Source organism: Leptopilina heterotoma, unplaced genomic scaffold (assembly GCF_015476425.1).
Source record: "Leptopilina heterotoma isolate Lh14 unplaced genomic scaffold, ASM1547642v1 Lhet_26, whole genome shotgun sequence".
NCBI lineage: Eukaryota > Metazoa > Arthropoda > Insecta > Hymenoptera > Figitidae > Leptopilina > Leptopilina heterotoma.
This window is the reverse complement of record NW_025110969.1, coordinates 2,538,046-2,547,141: the sequence shown is the minus strand read 5'-3', so window position 1 is coordinate 2,547,141 and position 9,096 is coordinate 2,538,046.

Sequence of the window (9,096 nt, the reverse complement as noted above, 5' to 3'; positions counted from 1 at the left end):
CAGCGTTGCACGAACAAAAGTAAAAAATGTCAAATTGAAGAAATAAGGTATACTACACATGGTTGTTTCAAATTTCTAAATAGCACTTTTGCCAATTTCGCCATTTCGGAGATATTGACACCTGGCCGGTTTGACCCACTCTCCCCTAATATTTAGGTTTTTCATTGCATTATTTCAAAATTTTCATTGACACAAAATGGTGTCTCTACAAATGAGACAATAGTTTCAAACAGTTAATTTTTTAAAGTTCCATTCAATTAGAATTTTAATGACTAATTTTTGTTAAATTTACTTGTTATGTATGTATATCCAGGGTGTCTACTATTTTTGTTCAACAAAATTCCCGGTTATTTTCCGGCTTTGTCTTAATTTTTCCCGGTTTTTCTCATCAAATTTAAATGCATTTTATTTCGAACATAAATAAATCTACAAATGGTTTCCAAAATTGTTATTATAGATTTTATAAATAATTAAATTCTTTTTACGAGTTTCTTTAAATTTGTTGAAAATAATATTTTTTTTAAGTAATTGTAATTAAAAATTTGGAAAATAGTTGAATTAAACAAAGAATTTTAAAAATTTTTTATAATAATTTTGTCTGCTCATAACTATAATTGAAAATTTGATTAATTCCATTTTATTAAACAACTTTTTCTCGAAACTGCATTTTTCAAATCGGGCGACCATGGTACTAGTCCAGGCGCCCTGTCAAAAAAAGGTCGATTTTGTGACATAAATCCTATCCAATAGGCAAAAATGCTTTTTGATAGATTAGTAGCATAGAAACAAAGGCCAACAGTTTGCACCAACCTACACTAAGCGCGTTTATTGTTAAAAAACTTTTAAGATGACAAAATCAGTTTTTCTGTAGTTTTTTGAGGATTGTTCTTCTCAGTGAAATTTTAGAGAAATAAGTTGTTATTAAAAGTTGTAGAGCTTAAAAATACCTAAAAAATGAGAGGTCGCACGATATTTTTCACTAATTTGTTTACGAGTTACAGAATTAAAACCATAAAAGTCAAACGATTTTTAAATATTTTATAATTCATTTAATTCTTATTTAATCAATCTTTCCCTTGGCAAAATTATTGCTTTTGAGGCCCTTAATAAGCATAAAAAATTTTGACCCAATCGGATTAATAGTTTTTCCATAATCTGATTGTTAATTAACAAACTTTTTTTTTTGCATTGAATGTCAAATTTGTGAATCGTTAAAAAGAAATTTTTTCCAAGTTGCATTTTACTCTTAAGGGTCTATATTTTTAAAAACATGTATTGCGGAATAAAAAAAGAAATTTTTATTGCTAAAAAATTAATTTTTAAAAATGGTCAATTTTTTCACTATAAACAATGAAGCATATCTCGGTCAAATTTCATTTTAGAAAATCGGGATGAAAACATCTTTATTCCTGCCCACACAGCACCAAAACTTTCCTGAAAATTTATTAAAGATTTACTTGCAAACTTCGAAAAATTTACTTGCAAAGTTTAGTGAAAATTGTGTAAAGATTTAAATGTCCCACTTAAATAAATGTTTATAGTCAAATTTTCCTAAAAATTTAACTTAAAACTTTCCTGAACATTTAAATTAAATTTTCGACTTCTCTCTTATAAGCGAAAATGTAACTCAAAACTTTCCTGAAAATTTAAATTAAATTTTCGCCTATATACAGTAGGCGAAATTTTTTTTTAAATTTTCAGGAAAGTTTCACGCTAAACATTTATTGAAGTGGGACATTTAAATCTTTACACAATTTTCACTAAACTTTTCAAGTAAATACTTCGAAGTTTGCAAGTAAATCTTTAATAAATTTTTAGGAAAGTTTCGGTGCTGTGTGGGTGGTATCTTCCTGCAACTTTTAAGACCAAAGTGATTAATCTAGCTCGAACGGTATTAGAAATAATTTTTTTTTTCAAAAAAATCCAGACAATTTGTTTATTAATATTTTTTAATTTTTTTCGTACAGATTTGAAGATTACAACCTGCAGTTTAATATAAAAAATCGTGAAATTTATCCATTCATTATTAATAATTAAAAGAGGACATTAAAATCAAAGTAAGAATTTATCTTGATGTAGCGCGTGGAGTGGGGGATGGAGTCCAGCGGCGCGTTGCAGTCGCTCACATCAGAATATTGAATTCGGGCAGCATTTAAATTCGCAAAAGTTGCTGTAACTTTGGAACAAATTGACCGATTTTGATCTTTCTTTTTTTAAACTAGGGTGTTTTTTACTCAGCTATTCAAATTTAATATTCTTTTTTCAAAAAAAATAAAATTTCTATCTCTAAATTAATATTCATTTTTTCAAAATTTTTATTTTCTCTAATAATTTATTGTAAAATAAAATAATTCTTTCCTAAACCTTTCAAATTCATTAAATTCAATTTAGAAATTAATTTAACAAAAGAAAATCGTATATATTTTTGAAACTTTTTTTGAAAAAATAATTATGTTAGTTACTTATAATATTTTACATTGTAATAGAAAATAATTTTTTTAAGGAAAATAATAAAAGATTTGAAATCCTGAGAAAAAGTTAGCCCAGTTTAAAAAAAGAATGATCGAAATTTGTTAATGTGTACCAAAGTTTTTATATCTCGTTCGGATTTATCAGGATAATTAAAGGAATTCGTGCTGATGAAGAGTATTCTCGAAATTTGCAAGTAATTTTCGAAAAAAGTATTGAAAAAGAACGTTGAAAAGTTGAATTTTTGGTAAAAGTTTCGGACAATATGTTGGCAAGCCCACAGACAAGTGGATCTATGTGTCAGTGGTCAAGGAGGTGGCGCCAATTCTCGGGAGTAGCCGCGACTTGAACTAAGGAAACTACACCATCTCCACCATCGCAAGCGAGTCAAATAGTAAACTCCACGCGCTACATCAAGATAAATTCTTACTTTGATTTTAATGTCCTCTCCCAGCAAACACGTTATATAAGTATTCTATAATAGTGAGGTTACAGTGTTATAGAACATTTGTTCCTAACTAGTTATAGATCTGTGATAGAACCTGATTGTAACAGAGTTCTAGAACATAGTTACAAGTTAGTTACAGAATAGTTCTGTATTATGCTTATGTCACAGTTCTATCACAATGTGATGTAAGAGTTACATAACTTTAATGTCGCAAATTTTCTGTAACTGTTGTTCCAACCTTGTTCTATAACTGTGTATGAACATTGTTGTGTAATTGGTCTAAACATCTGTTGCAATGCAGTTCTGTAATGGAGAGTCCACAATAGGTGCAAAAGGCAAGAAGTGCAAGTGCGAACCAATGCTAAATGTATAGGAATCGCACTTGCACTTGGACTTGCTACCTACATATTTGCACATATTGTGGACTCTCCATTATATACAGTTTAACATTGTCCGAACAATGTTAAACTCTTCTAACAAATTTGGTGTAGTTCATATTATTTTTAATATAATATAATATAATTCGTAATAATTTATAAAAAATACCTATATGGGTGATTCTTCATTAAGTGGTCACTTTTGCTTCCCCTCTGTTTCCTATTTAATAACTTGAAAAATTGTTATCTAATCTACTTCAAACTTTTGCATAATTAATCTTCAATATGTTTTTTAGTAATATCATAATCGAAAAAATTTTTTTAATTAAAACAAAAGTTGTAATTCAATTGCAAATGTTCAAAAAATGCACATTTGTCGTTTCTCCACACATGAATCATGAAGTTTAATATGTTTTATTTTGCACAAACTTTATTTTAAACGTTTTTTTATTTATTCTATTCGAAAGTTCATCTCAAAAACTAAGTTTTAGTGTGTCGTTTTCTAATTTCCATTAAAAAATCTGTGTAAAAATATTTTTTTAATATTTTCCCCAATCTTTTTTTATTTAGAACTGGAGTTTACAATTTCATTGATTTTCATTAATTTTATTCCCTTTTTTAGTGCGATTTTATTTGCCATTAATATTATTAAGTTAATAAGTTGTATTTATGTTAAATTTGCAAAAAGAAATATAATTTTTAGATTTAAAACTACAAAAGTTACTATTATTTTATAGCGTATTTTAATGGTATGTAACTCCATACCCGACAAAATTGCCGAATTCTAAATGTATAAAAAAAATAAAAATAATAGTGATTTAGAGTAAGCAAATCTCTTTAATAATCTGCAAAAATTGTTTATTTTTATGAATTTTTACGGTTTCAATGAATTTTTTTCTTTGATTTGTAAACTCCAGTTCCTGTAAACTCCAGTTCCTAATTTCGTTTCGCGTAATGGAAGTGTTTTGTTTTCTTGCCCAGTAAAAAAAGAAGTATTGAGTGGAGCGTTTAGGAATTGAGTGAAGCTCTGAGCCAATACGGATTCGAGTAAAAACCGTATTGGGACGTTTGACTCAATCTTTTTTTCATCCGCCGAATACGGTCTTATTTTAGCATTAAAATTAAAATCACATGAGCAGAGTACACATTATAAATTGAAAGCACAATTGTCCTGGAATGTAAAAATGCCGATTTCAATAAGAAACAGTGAATATTTGTTAAAAATTGGTAAAAGCAAAGTTTGACAAGCGCGACTGAATTTACCATGTGAATAAATGAAGTGGTAAGTTTAAATGGACGAAATGGACTAAAAGAAATCTACTTTTACCGACAAAAAGTTCCTAGAGATTGTGGTAAATTAACAAACAATTAAATTTCGTCATTGTTTTACAATCTCTAGGAACTTTCTGTCGGTAAAAGTAGATTTCTTTTAGTCCATTTAAACTTACCACTTCATTTATTCACATGGTAAATTCAGTTGCGCTTATCAAACTTTGCTTTTACCAATTTTTAATAAAAAATAAAAAATATTCACTGTTTCTTATCTAAATCGGCATTTTTACATTCCATGACAATTGTGCTTTCAATTTATAATGTGTACTCTGCTCATGTGATTTTAATTTTAATGCTAAAATAAGACCGTATTCGGCGGATGAAAAAAAGATTGAGTCAAACGTCCCAATACGGTTTTTACTCGAATCCGTATTGGCTCAGAGCTTCACTCAATTCCTAAACGCTCCACTCAATACTTCTTTTTTTACTGGGTTAGTATGAAATTAAAATATTTTATGATTTAAACAGTTCAGAAATTGTTTGTACAAATAATTGTTATTGTTTATTAATTTTTGATACAAACAACCTAGAAACTTGCAATTTTTTTCTAATTTTACAATTACTACTACTACTCTGATTATCTACTTGCAAAATAAGAAAAAACTGCATCTTTCTAGATGCTATGTGTCAAGAGTTAGTAAATAACAACAATTATTTGTTTAAACATTTGATGAATTGTTAAAATCATAATTAACAACAATTATTTGTTTAAATAATTACCAAAATGTATTAAAAACCGTTACACCTTGATGAGTTAATTATTAAATAAATAAATTCAGCTGGATAAACTTTAAAATTTCAGTAAACCTATAAATGTCTATTAATGTACTACAATGAAAGTTTATAATTATTAACAATAATAAATTGTTTAAACAAATAATGATTATTATTTTAATGAATAAATTGTAGAATGATTTTTGATCAATAGTTATATTTAATTTTAAGACTTTTTTTATTATAATGTTAATATTTTTAAAAAAATGGGAAGCCCAGGTGGGGCCCAGCTGGTCCCTACTTTTTAACTGGGCTAACTTGGGCAGATTTCCACACGGGATAATATATTCTATTATTATTCAATAATTATAATTATTGAACTTCTCTTAAATTTTTATAATTTCAAATTTCTGCGAATGTTCAAATAAATGATATTTATTTATTTCTTGAGCAAATTAAATGTTTATTACTTATTGAGTAAATAATTAATTATTGCTGCTTATTATTTTTAAAAATTTTAATAAAATTCTTCACAAGAATTAAAATATTTTCATTTCTAGGAAATAATTTCTTTTCGTCCAGAATTATTTCTCAATTTCGTTTCCTTTTTTTCGAACTTTTCTTTTCCAATTTCCATTATATAATTTTATTTTTCGTAATAGAATTTTTTTTCCCTCTTTGTTTACATGGCACTAGATAAGGAAAATATATATAAATAACAATTAATAATTGAATAAAACATGTTATTAATAAAAAATAAGATTGAAAATTAAAGAAAGTCAAAGTGAAAATATAGAATTCAAACTGAACGTAAAAATAAAATTTAACTACAAATTATGAATTTTAGTTTAGTCAACCTTTTCCATCTGTTGACGAGTAGTTCAATAATATACGAAATAAACGATACAATATAACCAGTAATCATTATTCCATGTAGTAATGTCAGTAATTTCCATTCTTCATTATCATCCATTAATTCTACATGTTTTCTTATTTTCTCAATTTCAGTCGAATTCGGTAAATTTTTTACTTTAAATTTCTCCACTAATCCAAATTCCATAATTTTTCTATAAATTTTCTCCATTTTCTCAACGTATGGTGAACCGGATTCGAGAATAAATCCAATTTTTACTGCAACAATACTTTCTGGTACATATTTCAGTAAATTTTGTTCACGATAAAAATCAGCGTACCAATCAGCTTGCGTCAATCTCATTACACAAGTTACATTCTTATAATTGAGAAGTGTTTCCAAACATTTTTCATTTGTATTTCCCTGTCCTTTTTTTGCCCAAATTGTAAAATTCTCATCGTCAATCATTGTTGGAATTATTTTTACTTTATTAATTTCAGAATTAAGTTGAAGACCACTTTCAATTAAATCATTCATTGTATTTATTTCCCTCTCTTCTTTAATTTGAAAATTTAAAGCAGTCAACGATCCGTACATATTGAATGAGAAGTAAAAATTAATAATTAACAAACATCCAAAGATAATTCTCTCAAACAATTTTTTTGGCAAACTACCAATTGCCACTCCGAATAAAATTTCAAAAATCACTGTCCAATTCCAAAAGTTTTCATCAAATTTCAATTTTTCAACAACAATGATAACGATTATTATTATTGAAATACTCAATAATAGTGAATAGTACAATGCTTTTCCAATAATAACCGATGAATTTTCTACTTTCAATTTTGGTACAACTGCAATATAGTAATCGGTGGTGAATATTAAATTTTCAAAATATTTATTGCCGCAAACACTAAAATGATTTGTGGTCGTTACGCTGATAAATTGAATTTTATTATTATGAGCCATTGAATAAAATCCTGTTAAATTATTAGCATCGCAAGAAAGTACACCAATGAGATCGTCCACATTTGCTTCAAAGTTCAATTTAAAATTCAATAATTGAGAGAAAATTTTTCCTATTTCAATATCGGAACCAGACAATTCAATGGGATAATTCGTTGAATTAACTATCAACTTTGCAAACGGTGGTCGATCATAAACTCCCACTTTCAATGGATATTTTTTTAAATTTCTCAATTTCTCCACAAATAATTCAGTTTTTTTTCCAAATAATTTTTTTTCATACAAATACAAAAATGGATTCAAATAATGAATCATCACTTTTTCTTCAGTAACCTCAAGAATTGATAGATCGAGAAATAAATCCAGCCACATTTTTTCCAAAAATTGGGAGTAATTGAAATTTTTTGAGAATTGAATAATTAGACATTTTGGTCGAATACGTGCTCTTGATAATTTTTTAATCGATCCCATTATATTTTCTACAGAATGAATATCAGTTTTGTTTGAAGAATCAAAAATTAAGAATAATGTCGTTGAGCGTGGATTACTGATGATGGAAGGCATTTTCTCAATTTTTTTAAATTCTCCTTTCCAATGGGAGCAATTGAATAGTAATGTTGGTAAATTTTTTTCTATTTCTTGAATTAATTCATTTTCGAGTTGATTGGATTTTTGCAAATTTTTTATCAATACGATTTGATGGATTTTTGAATTTCTCTTTAATTTTTTAATTATTCTCTGCGACGACCATTTTCTTTGTTTTTTCATCAGGAGATTTTGTGAACAATTTACATAATTTTTTTTAATTATTTCCAAAATTACGATTCCAATGAAAATTAGACTAATTTGCAACTTCATTCTTCTTTATTTTTAATCTCTATAAAAATTATTATTGTTATTATTATTATCATTACGTAAAATTAATTATCAATAAAATAATTAATAAAAATACATTAAATTAATTATTACATAAAATTTAGGCTGATGGATAAAAAATATAAAAAATTATTTGATTTTTGTTTTTTTCTTTAAATTTAAAATTTAAATGAGAATCGAAAATATATTTTCAATGTATCGTACTCACCTTATTGTTTCACTCGTTTCACTATTATTTCAACTTTACCACATCAGGTTTGACTTCTCATTGTATTTTTTCGTTTGCTGTTTTACACTATTTATTTGTTTCTTTTATTTATTTATTTATTATTTTCATTATTTTATTATTTTTTGTATTTATTTATTCATTTAAACATATTAAGAGAAAAAATAAATATGCATTATTATTTATTGATAAGAGCAAGGTCAAAAATGATTCTAGGTGTTTAAAAAATATCGGAAATTTTCGAATTCTAAAGAAAAAATTTTTATCTGCAATATTTAATTTTCAATTTGTAAGTTTATTCTTTCTTTTTTTGAATTTTTCTTTTACAATTTAAATTATTTTGTGTACAATAATTAGTACACAAAATTTTACAATATTCAAAATAATAAATAGAAAACAAATGTATATAGGTATTAAAATTTTTCAAAAATCTAAGTTCTTAAAAATTTCTATTTAAATTCATTAAAAATTCAAATTTGATAAAATTTCAAATTTAAACCTTTTGAAGATCATCTACATGATTATTATATTATTTATTATGATTTTGAAATATTTAGGTAAAATTATTCATTAAATAAAATTTGTAAGTAATAATTGTATAAGTTTTAAAGATTTAAACAAAAAAATTGAATTGTATTAAAATTCCTGATAATTTCAGACTTCGCACTCGATAATTAATTTTAAAAAAAGTAGCTTTCAAACTTCTCACGAAAATCATGTAAAAATTTTATAAATAATTGAATTTTCTGAAAATATAGTAGATATTGAAATTCATTGAATTGCGAAAAGTTTTTAAAAATAATTAAATTTTACAAAGAATTCTCTTTAAATTTTT